General features: G+C 37.8%; 1 long non-coding RNA gene across 1 annotated transcript; it reads right to left on the reverse strand.

The window, feature by feature from the left end:
- On the reverse strand, positions 1–3,762 carry LOC124995499. Its single transcript, XR_007110717.1, has 3 exons — positions 2,350–3,762; positions 1,394–1,513; positions 1–62 (listed from the first exon to the last, which is right to left on the reverse strand). It is a non-coding gene; the product is annotated as an uncharacterized LOC124995499 (long non-coding RNA).
- Between the last annotated feature and the right edge of the window lie 10,351 nt (positions 3,763–14,113).

Consider the following 14,113-nt stretch of genomic DNA (forward strand, 5'->3'; position numbering starts at 1 on the left):
CCTGACACAAAGCACAGCAGGACAGCTGCTCCTCCACAGAAACATGACTCCTCTTCCTCTCACTGTCAACACATTTACACTTTTTTGGTGAAACATTTGACATGACTGTCCACGAAGCTCAGATGCTCACAGAGAACAGGACAAGCTCTCTGTGAGCCTGAAAGAATGGCTGCATGTCTCCAGTAGCTTTGTGAAGAATAACCTTTTATTTTTAGTGTGTTAATGGTTGTTTTTGTCTGCCTTGTTGTTGTGTTTCTGTGCCTTAAACCAATCAAAATGGTTTCTGGTCGTTTTTGTCTTTTTGTGCTGTTTTTATTTAGTTTTTTCTAGAGTCGTTGACTGTGCAACGTGAACGTGAACGTGAACGTGAAGCCTTTGGCAGCAGGATCGATGGACTGTGTGCACTTGATGGGACACAGAGGGAGCGTGCCATGAGAAGTGCTTTGCAGACCTGGTTCGTAGGACCACAGTACGCCTGTGCCTGGCTTCAGACTCTTCAGGTGGACACACTCCGTTTGAGTTTACATCCCTCCCTCAGCCACAAGGACAAGGAAACACCATGCGACACAATCCATGCCACTGTTGCTATGCAACTGGCCAAACAACCACATTGCATTGGACACTGTTTTGCTATAATGCTGATTCTGTACATTTGTTGACTGCACTCTTTGTTTTTATTTTACTTTAATCTAATCTTATTTTGTCTTTCTTGTGGTTTTTATGAGTGTTTACTTTTATGTGCAACAAAGTTACTGTGACAAAGTAATTTTTCCCGGGGATCATTAAAGTCTAAGATTTCAACTCTGCTGCTTTCATCAACACCAATGAACTCCTTCGTTTTCCTATCTGTCATATTAAACACTGAGTGATCTACCTGCTGTTTTTCAACACTTCCTGCAGAGACTTCACAGTAAAAGTCTTCCATCAAAGAGAGCTGATTCTGTCCTTCACTGTTGTAGCTTGAGTTAGTTCAGTCTGAACTGAGCTTAGAAGAGTCTAAGAAGTGTTACTGACAGGGAACTGGACTGATAGGGAGGACTGATCAGATAAAGATCACATTCTGACTATACTGGCTGGTTGCTACACACTGACTATGGGAGGATGAGAAAACTGCAGTTCAATCCATCCACTAGGAGCCCAGCTGTAAATTATTACAAACTTCAACATTAGGACAAATATATCTGAATATTGATGAGTGGACATTCTGAAATGGAGGTTCTCAATGTTTTACCACAGAAATACCATCAGTACTTCCTGGTTCTAAAACCCAGAATAGGATCTTACCTACCTGCACTAAAACATCTGCATCATGACTATAAATCTTTCAGCAGAACATTTCTGCCTTATCCTAAAATCAACATCAGGTCAGTTTACAGTAGAAACAGTCTCTTACTTTGTGTCTGAAGGTCCTGGTTCTCCACTGAATTCTGGAGGATTAATCTTGGAGTTGTCACTCTTCATAGACAGACAGCTGGATACTGTAGACTCTGCTCTCTGTCTGTGGTACTGACCTCTGCAGAAAATATGTATTAATACGACACATTACGATGCTAAAAGATTTAATTCATCTCACACTTGGGGATAAATAAAGTTACAGTTATATTAAGAACATTTGGTTAACATGAGAACTGTCAGTTTATTTATTATTTATTTAGTGTTTATTGATGATGTGACAGATTGATGAATTCTGAAGTAGAGAGATATTCAGACAAATGAAGAAAGATGATTGGATGGTGCTTCACAGCCCAGATGGACAATGAGCCATGAGATAGTGTGAAAGAAACCCAGGAGTTTGTGGAGTAAAGAAGTGGAATATTCTGCAGGGGTCAAGTCAACTTTAACCTAATTCAAACGTATTTCACTTAAAAGACAAAACTGAAGAAAGAATCAACAAGTGAAGACAGCTGCAGTAAAGACCAGGCTCAGCAGAACAAAGGAGGAAACCTATTCTGTGATGATGTGCATGAACTCAGGCTTCAGTCACTGTCTGCAAAGGATTCTGGACAAAGTGTTCATTTTATTTATGATTAGGAGAATTTGTCCAATAACTAGAGGATTATATAGTCTATATAAATAGAGGATTGTGCATTAAAATGTTTTTAATTCTTACAGATTTACTCCAGGTGGAGTTTGTGAATACTCTCAAATTAAAGGTGAGAACCAACAGTCTCTACGACCACCTACAATTTTTAACTGTATCTTGAATAAACTTTGGTGAACATGTAGAATAACAAATACATTTCAGCTAATCTCAGTTAATCTCAATCAACCACTGGGGACAGAAAATATCCTGGAACTGACAGAAGTGATTAAAATGAGTCATGAACAAGTTAGTAGTAGTTCTCTTACTTTGTGTCTGAGGGTCGAGGTTCTCCACTGAAGTCTGGAGGTTGATGGTTGGACCTGTCACTCTTCATAGACAGACAGCTGACTCTGTCCTCCTCTTCCTCCATCTTCTGGCCTTCAGTCAGTCTGAGAGATAAACCAGAAACACTCAGTGAGTTTGCATCAGCTTCAGTTCCAGTGCTCCAGGTTGATCAAAGAATGATGGGAACTGTAGTTTTAGTACAGATTGTTCTCTGAACTTAAAATAAATATTTGTTTATATTAGAATATGGGCAGAAAGGGACAGGAACAGGTTTAAGATCTGAAAAATAAAAAAAAATCTGATAGATTTTTAAAACAGAGTCAGCTTAAAAAGCTGCATCAGTAGCTGTTAGCATAGCAGAAAATACTTGATAAACATGTCATAGCATAGCATAGCATAGCATACTGGATAATTTAGCTTCAAACTGAACGAAGAGTAAAATGATTCTATGATGTGTATTAGTCATTCAGCTCAGTGAAACTTTAACAAAGCAACAAAATTCCAACAAACTGAAGAAGGAAAACCGTTAGCTTTAGCATCAGACGTGTCCTCTTTTTGAGACCTGAAAATGTGTCAAACTCAAACATGTTTAAATTCACACCACTACACATGCGCACCAACTAACATATTACAGCCTCTTTAGTGATTTGTGCTACTGCAACTGGGGTGGGACAACTAAAAGTGCTCAGAGTGTATGGTTGGCAGAGAGTCAGTGGCATTAATGAATGACAGTGATGTGTTGTTCAAAACTCAGTTTATTGTCCAGGATGAATCCAAAGTACATTTGATTCTCCACCATTTCAACTACTTGACCAGCTATGTTTCCAAGTTATGGTCTACATTTGTCTCCTAACTACGCAGTTAGCTAACTATTATATAAGACAACACAATATCATACGATACAGTAGAGAGAAGTAGAGAGATATTCAGACAAATGAAGAAAGATGATTGGATGGTGCTTCACAGCCCAGATGGACAATGAGCCATGAGATATTGTGAAAGAAACCCAGGAGTTTGTGGAGTAAAGAAGTGGAATATTCTGCAGGGGTCAAGTCAACTTTAACCTAATTCAAACGTATTTCACTTAAAAGACAAAACTGAAGAAAGAATCAACAAGTGAAGACAGCTGCAGTAAAGACCAGGCTCAGCAGAACAAAGGAGGAAACCTATTCTGTGATGATGTGCATGAACTCAGGCTTCAGTCACTGTCTGCAAAGGATTCTGGACAAAGTGTTCATTTTATTTATGATTAGGAGAATTTGTCCAATAACTAGAGGATTATATAGTCTATATAAATAGAGGATTGTGCATTAAAATGTTTTTAATTCTTACAGATTTACTCCAGGTGGAGTTTGTGAATACTCTCAAATTAAAGGTGAGAACCAACAGTCTCTACGACCACCTACAATTTTTAACTGTATCTTGAATAAACTTTGGTGAACATGTAGAATAACAAATACATTTCAGCTAATCTCAGTTAATCTCAATCAACCACTGGGGACAGAAAATATCCTGGAACTGACAGAAGTGATTAAAATGAGTCATGAACAAGTTAGTAGTAGTTCTCTTACTTTGTGTCTGAGGGTCGAGGTTCTCCACTGAAGTCTGGAGGTTGATGGTTGGACCTGTCACTCTTCATAGACAGACAGCTGACTCTGTCCTCCTCTTCCTCCATCTTCTGGCCTTCAGTCAGTCTGAGAGATAAACCAGAAACACTCAGTGAGTTTGCATCAGCTTCAGTTCCAGTGCTCCAGGTTGATCAAAGAATGATGGGAACTGTAGTTTTAGTACAGATTGTTCTCTGAACTTAAAATAAATATTTGTTTATATTAGAATATGGGCAGAAAGGGACAGGAACAGGTTTAAGATCTGAAAAATAAAAAAAATCTGATAGATTTTTAAAACAGAGTCAGCTTAAAAAGCTGCATCAGTAGCTGTTAGCATAGCAGAAAATACTTGATAAACATGTCATAGCATAGCATAGCATAGCATACTGGATAATTTAGCTTCAAACTGAACGAAGAGTAAAATGATTCTATGATGTGTATTAGTCATTCAGCTCAGTGAAACTTTAACAAAGCAACAAAATTCCAACAAACTGAAGAAGGAAAACCGTTAGCTTTAGCATCAGACGTGTCCTCTTTTTGAGACCTGAAAATGTGTCAAACTCAAACATGTTTAAATTCACACCACTACACATGCACACCAACTAACATATTACAGCCTCTTTAGTGATTTGTGCTACTGCAACTGGGGTGGGACAACTAAAAGTGCTCAGAGTGTATGGTTGGCAGAGAGTCAGTGGCATTAATGAATGACAGTGATGTGTTGTTCAAAACTCAGTTTATTGTCCAGGATGAATCCAAAGTACATTTGATTCTCCACCATTTCAACTACTTGACCAGCTATGTTTCCAAGTTATGGTCTACATTTGTCTCCTAACTACGCAGTTAGCTAACTATTATATAAGACAACACAATATCATACGATACAGTAGAGAGAAGTAGAGAGATATTCAGACAAATGAAGAAAGATGATTGGATGGTGCTTCACAGCCCAGATGGACAATGAGCCATGAGATAGTGTGAAAGAAACCCAGGAGTTTGTGGAGTAAAGAAGTGGAATATTCTGCAGGGGTCAAGTCAACTTTAACCTAATTCAAACGTATTTCACTTAAAAGACAAAACTGAAGAAAGAATCAACAAGTGAAGACAGCTGCAGTAAAGACCAGGCTCAGCAGAACAAAGGAGGAAACCTATTCTGTGATGATGTGCATGAACTCAGGCTTCAGTCACTGTCTGCAAAGGATTCTGGACAAAGTGTTCATTTTATTTATGATTAGGAGAATTTGTCCAATAACTAGAGGATTATATAGTCTATATAAATAGAGGATTGTGCATTAAAATGTTTTTAATTCTTACAGATTTACTCCAGGTGGAGTTTGTGAATACTCTCAAATTAAAGGTGAGAACCAACAGTCTCTACGACCACCTACAATTTTTAACTGTATCTTGAATAAACTTTGGTGAACATGAAGAATAACAAATACATTTCAGCTAATCTCAGTTAATCTCAATCAACCACTGGGGACAGAAAATATCCTGGAACTGACAGAAGTGATTAAAATGAGTCATGAACAAGTTAGTAGTAGTTCTCTTACTTTGTGTCTGAGGGTCGAGGTTCTCCACTGAAGTCTGGAGGTTGATGGTTGGACCTGTCACTCTTCATAGACAGACAGCTGACTCTGTCCTCCTCTTCCTCCATCTTCTGGCCTTCAGTCAGTCTGAGAGATAAACCAGAAACACTCAGTGAGTTTGCATCAGCTTCAGTTCCAGTACTCCAGGTTGATCAAAGAATGATGGGAACTGTAGTTTTAGTACAGATTGTTCTCTGAACTTAAAATAAATATTTGTTTATATTAGAATATGGGCAGAAAGGGACAGGAACAGGTTTAAGATCTGAAAAATAAAAAAAATCTGATAGATTTTTAAAACAGAGTCAGCTTAACAAGCTGCATCAGTAGCTGTTAGCATAGCAGAAAATACTTGATAAACATGTCATAGCATAGCATAGCATAGCATACTGGATAATTTAGCTTCAAACTGAACGAAGAGTAAAATGATTCTATGATGTGTATTAGTCATTAAGCTCAGTGAAACTTTAACAAAGCAACAAAATTCCAACAAACTGAAGAAGGAAAACCATTAGCTTTAGCATCAGACGTGTCCTCTTTTTGAGACCTGAAAATGTGTCAAACTCAAACATGTTTAAATTCACACCACTACACATGCACACCAACTAACATATTACAGCCTCTTTAGTGATTTGTGCTACTGCAACTGGGGTGGGACAACTAAAAGTGCTCAGAGTGTATGGTTGGCAGAGAGTCAGTGGCATTAATGAATGACAGTGATGTGTTGTTCAAAACTCAGTTTATTGTCCAGGATGAATCCAAAGTACATTTGATTCTCCACCATTTCAACTACTTGACCAGCTATGTTTCCAAGTTATGGTCTACATTTGTCTCCTAACTACGCAGTTAGCTAACTATTATATAAGACAACACAATATCATACGATACAGTAGAGAGAAGTAGAGAGATATTCAGACAAATGAAGAAAGATGATTGGATGGTGCTTCACAGCCCAGATGGACAATGAGCCATGAGATAGTGTGAAAGAAACCCAGGAGTTTGTGGAGTAAAGAAGTGGAATATTCTGCAGGGGTCAAGTCAACTTTAACCTAATTCAAACGTATTTCACTTAAAAGACAAAACTGAAGAAAGAATCAACAAGTGAAGACAGCTGCAGTAAAGACCAGGCTCAGCAGAACAAAGGAGGAAACCTATTCTGTGATGATGTGCATGAACTCAGGCTTCAGTCACTGTCTGCAAAGGATTCTGGACAAAGTGTTCATTTTATTTATGATTAGGAGAATTTGTCCAATAACTAGAGGATTATATAGTCTATATAAATAGAGGATTGTGCATTAAAATGTTTTTAATTCTTACAGATTTACTCCAGGTGGAGTTTGTGAATACTCTCAAATTAAAGGTGAGAACCAACAGTCTCTACGACCACCTACAATTTTTAACTGTATCTTGAATAAACTTTGGTGAACATGAAGAATAACAAATACATTTCAGCTAATCTCAGTTAATCTCAATCAACCACTGGGGACAGAAAATATCCTGGAACTGACAGAAGTGATTAAAATGAGTCATGAACAAGTTAGTAGTAGTTCTCTTACTTTGTGTCTGAGGGTCGAGGTTCTCCACTGAAGTCTGGAGGTTGATGGTTGGACCTGTCACTCTTCATAGACAGACAGCTGACTCTGTCCTCCTCTTCCTCCATCTTCTGGCCTTCAGTCAGTCTGAGAGATAAACCAGAAACACTCAGTGAGTTTGCATCAGCTTCAGTTCCAGTACTCCAGGTTGATCAAAGAATGATGGGAACTGTAGTTTTAGTACAGATTGTTCTCTGAACTTAAAATAAATATTTGTTTATATTAGAATATGGGCAGAAAGGGACAGGAACAGGTTTAAGATCTGAAAAATAAAAAAAAATCTGATAGATTTTTAAAACAGAGTCAGCTTAACAAGCTGCATCAGTAGCTGTTAGCATAGCAGAAAATACTTGATAAACATGTCATAGCATAGCATAGCATAGCATACTGGATAATTTAGCTTCAAACTGAACGAAGAGTAAAATGATTCTATGATGTGTATTAGTCATTAAGCTCAGTGAAACTTTAACAAAGCAACAAAATTCCAACAAACTGAAGAAGGAAAACCATTAGCTTTAGCATCAGACGTGTCCTCTTTTTGAGACCTGAAAATGTGTCAAACTCAAACATGTTTAAATTCACACCACTACACATGCACACCAACTAACATATTACAGCCTCTTTAGTGATTTGTGCTACTGCAACTGGGGTGGGACAACTAAAAGTGCTCAGAGTGTATGGTTGGCAGAGAGTCAGTGGCATTAATGAATGACAGTGATGTGTTGTTCAAAACTCAGTTTATTGTCCAGGATGAATCCAAAGTACATTTGATTCTCCACCATTTCAACTACTTGACCAGCTATGTTTCCAAGTTATGGTCTACATTTGTCTCCTAACTACGCAGTTAGCTAACTATTATATAAGACAACACAATATCATACGATACAATATAACATAACATAGCATAGCAGTGCATAACAGAATATTACAGACACTCACCGACTGAGAACATGAAGTGATAAATAATAAAGTAATAAAAGCAGCAGAACAACAACTGATTAATCACAAGTTTGTTTCAATGGTTCAATCAAACTGTTGAAGAAGAAAATTCAAACTCACCGTGCTTCAGTCAGTTTCCCTCCTGTTCTGAATCAAAATGAAGTGAACGCTTTCACTTCGTCCCTTGATCACCTGGTCAGGTGAGCTCCTCCCTGAACCTTTACTCGAAATCATGTGGTGTGTGTGTTTCTGTCTTTCTGAGGACCAGTTTGAGTTTTCTACTGTCAGAGTGAAGACATTTTAGTCGGTCCTCTCATCTGCCCTTTGCAAATTCATACCATGGACCAGATTAGACCCTCTGGTGGGTCGCTGTTGGCCATGGACTTTAAATCTTTCAGCAGAACATTTCTGCTTCATCCTAAAATCATCATCTTGCATCAGGTCAGTTTACAGTAGAAACAGTCTCTTACTTTGTGTCTGAGGGTCCAGGTTCTTCACTGAAGACTGGAGGATTTATTTCTTTGGACCAGTCACTCTTCAAGAACAGACGTCTGACTCTGTCCTCCTCTTCCTCCATCTTCTGGCCTTCAGTCAGTCTGAGAGATAAACCAGAAACACTCAGTGAGTTTACATCAACTTCAGTTCCAGTACTCCAGGTTGATCAAAGAATGATGGGAACTGTAGTTTTATTAAAGATTCACCTGTGAAGTTAAAAAAACAAATAAATAAAAAAGACTTGTTTGTCTTAGAATATGGTCAGAAAAGGACAGAAACATCTTTAAGCTTGGAAAGTAAAAATGAACTCTGTCATAATATGTCATAACATAGAATAGCATAGCCTTTTTACACAAGTTACATCTGGTCACTCTACATCAACGGCCCCTGTGCGGTCTTCAAAGTGACTGTTGATACTAGATAGATAGATGTTTATTTCCCACAGTCCCAAGAACAGTCCCAAGAATACAACACATCATTTCACAAAACAAAAAACAAACACATGTAACATATGCCACCTATCCTCCTATAACATCAAGACAACAATTCCACCACCTCACATATCCAACTAACATATTACAGCCTCTTTAGTGATTGTGTTATGCAACTGGGGTGGGACAACTGAAAGTGCTCTGAGTGTATGTTGTTCAAAGATCAATTTATTGTCCAGGATGAATCCAAAGTACATTTGATTCTCCACCATTTCAACTACTTGACCAGCTATGTTTCCAAGTTATGGTCTACATTTGTCTCCTAACTACGCAGTTAGCTAACTATTATATAAGACAACACAATATCATACGATACAATATAACATAACATAGCATAGCAGTGCATAACATAACATTACAGACACTCACCGACTGAGAACATGAAGTGATAAATAATAAAGTAATAAAAGCAGCAGGAACGACAACTGATTAATCACAAGTTTGTTTCAATGGTTCAATCAAGCTCCTCCCTGAAACTTTACTGGAAATCATGTGGTGTGTGTGTCTATCTTTCTGTGGACCAGCTTGAGTTTTCTACTGTCAGAGTGAAAACAGAATTATTAATTAATTAATAAACAGAATTATATCAACCTAGAGATAATGACATCTCCAAGTGTTTCCTTTTGTTTTTTTGAGAAAATAAGTATTTTAGCATTTAACAAACTACACTATTAAGAAACATGTCATGAACAATCAGACATTTCCTTAAAAAAAAAAAAAAAAAAAAAAAAAAAAAACAGTCTAATTTCTGTTTATTTCTATGTCTCAGTGTGTTACGTCCACAACTCTCCCTAAAACTGTGTGAAACCTTTGAACAGCTGCAGTTAATGTCTTCAGTGTAAGTTTTGCCCTTTGCAAATTCATCCCATGAACCAGATTAGACCCTCTGGTGGGTTGCTGTTGACCAACGGGCCATTCGTTTGACACCTGGGGGCTCGGGGAATGTATTATGTCATCACTGAAATAGCTGTATAAACATGATGTGTGCGTTTTATTTCTGTTGAACAGGATGATTTCTCTTTCTCTTCACATTAAAATCGTGATGTCATGTCTTAATAAAATGGATGTAGATGTGTGGGTGAAGAAGCTTCAGGGGAACAAGGTAAACAAGCTAAAATTCAACAGTTCTGAGGTATGTCAGTACCTACATAATAAGGTTGGTCACGTTTATTAGATTAAGGTTAATACTGTTGCCTGACTAATACTAGAGTGTTCACCACACAGATGAAATCATACCTACTGATGTTCTTGTGACACTACCATCAATCCTTTATGGCCGTCATCTTTTTTTTCCCATAACTTTATTAACATATTCCACATTTGACAGAATGTTTCACATTAAATCCAGTAGTGTAAAAGAATAACACAATGTTGCCTTTGAGACATGACAAGTAAGAACAAAAAAGAAAGAAAAAAGAAAGAGTGAACAATATTATATTTCACACGTACAAATTACATTAGTCTTTTAATTTTAATTTCTTTAAAATAAATAAAGATATTGTTGAAAAAAAAACATAACAACTTTGAGTTTAGTCTCACAAAACTGGGAAAGCATCAAAAAGACTCTCAAGACAAGGAGGAAATATTCTGAAATGTTTAATATATAAAGATCCACAAATGTGAAATGATTGAAGAACAACGTGATAAAAATCTAGTTTCTCTTCTATCTTCTTTATGTTGTGTCTTATTTTGTGAAGCTCTGATCAGTGAAGATGATTTCAGGCTGAAAGTGTCTCCAAGATATTAACAGTCAAACAGAAGAAACTGGAAACAGAGATGAACGCACTCTCAGAGTTATTCAGGTCCAAGGAAAAGTGGTGAACTGCAGCCTGCTGGTGGCGCTGTGCTGGACTGGATCAGACAGGAAAATGTTCCTAATATTTTATCCACACTGTTAACACACATCAGACTTTCAGAGCGCGTACTGTAGAATCTCTTGAATCATATGAACGTTTTCTTTCCAGAGTTCAGTTGGCAGCTTCTCATGTTAATATCATAACTTTAATACTAACTTAATACATTAATACCACCTTAAAACATTTAATAGCACCTTGAGACTTTGCAGACATGCAGGGCTCAGATAGGCTGATGTTAGGAGAGTGGAACTGATCATCTTGTTCAAAGTGAACTGACTTTATTTGTGGAAAGAGGAAATGAAGGGATTCCCAGAGTGGACGAGGAGACGTCACCACCTGGTGGTCTCTAGAGGAACTGCAGCTCATCATCTTTATCAGAGTCCATTCAGAGAATCAGTGGGAAGCTTCCAGGAAATAGACTGACCCACTGAGGAGCTCCTTTTCCCATCTCAATACATAGATCCAGTGGGTAGTTCAGGGACCTTTCTAGGATACATACACTTCCTGCCTGTGGTGAGTTCACAGACTGAGATGAAGGTAGGATCTATCGTTGTCTGTGGTGAGTTCGTGAATGAACTGATTAGTGACACACTGAAGTTCTAACGTGAGCAAACAGAGAAACTGATGGAGAAAACAAGAGTATTTACCAAATAAAATGTGTTTAGAAGCATCTTCAGTCCATTTCATTTTAAAAATCTGTCTCTTGTTTTTTTTTTTTTGTTTGTTTTTTGTTCTTTGCTGTTGTCTAAATCTTCTGATGATTGAATTTATTTATTCATTCATTCATTTTTACTTCACTTTAAAATTGCAGAGTACCTGTTTCCTTCATTAGGTTACATGCACCACAGCTTCTGCTGGTAATGTACCAGGCTAACACAAGGAGAGGTCACTTCAGCACTGGACAGCTCCACAGGGACACATTAAATTCATCGGTTTAATCTTCAGGCTTTTAGGAGAATTTGTAGTACTGCGTTTCATTTCGATCTGGAGTGGACACAAGTTTCTATCACCCACTTTTTTTCTGCATCAGATACAGTACAATGAGCTTCCAAGCTACACATGATTTGGAGGCAATACTAAATGTTGTCATTAGATAAAGACTTTTGGTTTGTTTGTAAAACCAACCTTTCTTTGTGACCGGTATCAACTCAAGATAGAAGATGAGCAGTTACAGAAAATGACAGAATGAATGTTCTTTGGCAGAAATTCAAATATCATGCAGTGTTTACCGATAGTACACCAGTGAGGAGTTGACATTAGTAAGACAAACACACACAACAGTGGCAGTGACAGACTGCGCTGTGCTACACACACACACTGGCTTCATCTTCTTCACCCACAATGCAAAGGACAAAAACTTGTAATAATGACTGTAATGATTAGCACATGGCTAGAATCTGTTAATTATTCTTTGTATTCTTTCTCCAGTGAATTGTACTTTAATGACCCACTAATAAGACTCCAGTCTCAAGCTGTGAACCAAGCTTTATCTTTTCATAAAGGCTAGTTAGGCTAATGTCTATAACATGGATTGCAAAAGGATGTTGTTTATACAAAACTACTCACAACGAGAAAGAGATTTGTGATTAAACAGTTACTTGTTGTTGTGATTTTGTTACTGTACAGAGTACAATGCATTTTTATGATGAAGAAAAAAGAATCATTTTATGTATGCTGTGGTGCATTTAGACATTCATGGCATTTAACAGATACTATACAGATCAGTGATTAGCTTGTTACATTACGCTGCCGTTATGACAAAGAAATAAAAAATGTCACTGATGTTGACTCAGTTCACATCAACTCAAACACATGATCACAACAAGCTTCTGGCTCATCTGATTGGCTGACTGTTGTCTCTCTCTCTGTCTTTCTGTTCAATCCTGAAGCCTGCCTCCATTCTCCTCTCACAGCTTCACTGAGAAGCTGCAGGTTTACAGGAAACACTGGATCTTTGATACTAACTGTGTTTAGGGCGATACTGATGAAAGCAGCATGGACTGACTGGAACCCTCTACTCACTCCAGAGTCTCCAGTTTATAGTCTGGACTCTCCACAAGATCAAGAAGCTGCTTCACATCTGAATCCTTCAGGTTGTTGTCACTCAGGTCCAGATGTTTCAGATGGGAGGGGTTGGACTTCAGAGCTGAGACCAGAGAATCACAGCTGATCTCTGACAAACTGCAGCTCCAAAATCTGAATAAAGAATAAGATATAGATAAGATGTAGATTAAATCAGTAATAATTCAATCAGATGTGTTAAATTTTTAAATGTTCACCTCAACATTACTTGTTCACCGGATAGGATTATTACATAAAATGGTTCTGAATCACTGCTTTAACAACTAACAGTGGACATTTTCTACAGTTTCTGCTACAAACACTCGTCTTCAACTAAAGGACATTTACAGATTTATGGAGGAAAGTTGTGGATGAAGATGAATTAGATTCAGTTGGTGATTAAACATATCAGATCTACAACAGTAACAGACAGTGAACTGACCTCAGAGTCTCCAGTCTACAGTCTGGACTCTTCAGAAAACCACACAGCTGCTTCACTCCTGAATCCTTCAGGTTGTTGTTACTCAGGTCCAGATGTTTCAGATGGGAGGGGTTGGACTTCAGAGCTGACACCAGAGAATCACAGCTGATCTCTGACAAACTGCAGTTCTCCAATCTGAATAAAGAATAAAAGATGTAGATTAAATCTCCTCAGACATGTTTGAGTGACTAAGTCCTTGTGTTATTGTGGATCTCCATCATGTCTTCTACAGACAGTAATATGTGACAGTGTGAGTTGTGTGAACTCCTTCCAGCAGCTGTGGTTCAGAGAGAATGGACTGATACATGGATCACAGCAGGTTTGACTCCAAATGAAATGTGAGTGAATGATGATGAAACAGCAGGAAGCTCAGACACTAAACACACCTCAAACACCTGCATCCGAACACATGATCTCATCTGTGTGTGTTGAGCAGGAATGAAGCATCAACATTATACAGTTATTGAAATGAGTTTGGATTTGTCTTCAGTTTGACAAACAATAAAGTTGTGGATGAAGATGAATTAGATTCAGTTGGTGATTAAACATATCAGATCTACAACAGTAACAGACAGTGAACTGACCTCAGAGTCTCCAGTTTATAGTCTGGACTCTTCAGAAGATCAAGAAGCTGCTT

This window comes from Mugil cephalus, chromosome 18 (assembly GCF_022458985.1).
Source record: "Mugil cephalus isolate CIBA_MC_2020 chromosome 18, CIBA_Mcephalus_1.1, whole genome shotgun sequence".
In the NCBI taxonomy this organism is placed as follows: Eukaryota; Metazoa; Chordata; class Actinopteri; order Mugiliformes; family Mugilidae; genus Mugil; species Mugil cephalus.